Here is a 2,083-nt window from a genome sequence, read left to right on the forward strand (position 1 = left end):
GTCTAATCAAAGCCTTAACTCACCTATTTAATCTTTCGCTCTCAACTGGACTGTTTCCTTCTCAACTAAAACATGCTCTTGTCACCCCCATTCTGAAAAAACCCTCTCTTGATCCCTCCAATCTTGACAACCTCCGACCTATCTCTCTGCTACCTTTCATCTCTAAACTACTTGAGCGCCTAGTCTACAACCGACTAACCTCATTCCTCTCTGACAATAAACTGCTGGATCCCCTACAATCTGGTTTTAAGCCACAACACTCCACGGAAACTGCCCTGACTCCACTAACTAATGACCTTTTAACCGCTAAAGCCAACAATCATTTCTCACTACTAATACTGCTTGATCTCTCAGCCGCATTTGACACTGTAGATCACCCTCTCCTCCTCCAGTCCCTCCAGTCGCTTGGCCTTCGTGACACAGCCTTGTCCTGGTTCTCTTCTTACATCACCAATCGTTCCTTCAGTGTCTCCTACAATGGAGAATCATCTTCTCCCCTACCTCTTTCTGTTGGAATTCCTCAAGGCTCTGTCCTGGGACTATTACTATTCTCCCTCTATACTTCCTCCCTTGGCAAATTAATAAATTTGTATGGTTTCCACTACCACCTCTATGCTGACGATACTCAGATCTATCTCTCATCTCCTGATCTCAACCCAGAACTCCTAACTCCCGTCTCCTCCTGCCTGTCCGCTATCTCTACCTGGATGTCGCAACGCTACCTTAAACTAAACCTCTCTAAAACTGAAATGGTTCTCTTTCCTCCAACTAACACCAGTAGCATCCCCGAAGTATCCATCATAGTCAACAATTCCACTATCAACCCCTCTCCCCAGGCCCGGTGCCTTGGGGTTATCCTAGATTCTGCCCTGTCATTCACTCCTCATATCTAATCACTTATTAAATCATGTCACTTCCACCTACGGAACATATCCAAAATACTATCATTTATCACCCAACCAAAATTCTTATTCACTCTCTCATCATATCGCGTCTAGACTACTGTAACTCTCTTTTAATTGGCATCCCCCTCCAGAGACTGTCACCTCTCCAGTCCATAATGAACACTGCTGCGAGGCTCATACACCTCAGCAACCGCTCCTCCTCTGCCTCGCCATTCTGTCAATCCCTGCACTGGCTTCCGTTACCTTTCAGAATCAAATTAATGACACGGACTTTCAAAGCACTTCATAACTCTGCCCCACCCTACATCTCGGAACTCATCTCTATATACTCACCCACTCGCTTACTACGCTCCTCTACTGACCTGCTACTCAACTCTTCTCTCATTACCTCCTCACATGCTCGCATTCAAGACTTTGCAAGGGCTGCACCCCTCCTCTGGAACGCTCTCCCACGGTCTGTCCGACTTTCTCCCAACCTTTCTGCTTTCAAAAAATCTCTGAAAACGCACTTCTTTCGAGAAGCCTACCCTCACTCTGCTTAACTACCAAACGCAACACCACATACAATACCACATTTCTCACCCACTTAATTTGATCTTGCCCACACCTTGTGTATTACTCCCTTCCCTTTAGACTGTATGCCTATGCATAGGGCCTTCCTCACCTGTTTGTACCTGTATTGATTGTGATGTTTGTTACTCCATATATTCTATATATGTAATTCATGTGATGTAGTTGTATAATCACATTTACTTTACAGTGCTACGCAATATGTTGGCGCTATATAAATACATGTTAATAATAATAATAATAATATATAATATATATATATATATATATATATATATATATATAGGCAGATTTTTCAATACAAAATAGTGGTCTTTTTTTTCTGGATTTACCATACTACTAGACTGCCAGAAAGATCATTATAAGTGACAACATACTGTAATGGCCCGGTGAAAAAATCATTCTGTGTGACAACATAGTATCCAGTGCAACAAATCATGCAAAAAAATGGGTCAGGGACATCACAAGGCATATTGATTGCCCCATGATGCTTTGACACATATTTGATTGTATTCCAGCATTGATAAGATTCTTTACGGAAATAAAGGCTATACAGAGAATAGCATAGACTGCAGAGACAGAGATAGCTCTAGAGCAGTGATCCCCAA

The sequence above is a fragment of the Xenopus laevis genome, chromosome 8L (genome assembly GCF_017654675.1).
Source record: "Xenopus laevis strain J_2021 chromosome 8L, Xenopus_laevis_v10.1, whole genome shotgun sequence".
Classification (NCBI taxonomy): Eukaryota; Metazoa; Chordata; class Amphibia; order Anura; family Pipidae; genus Xenopus; species Xenopus laevis.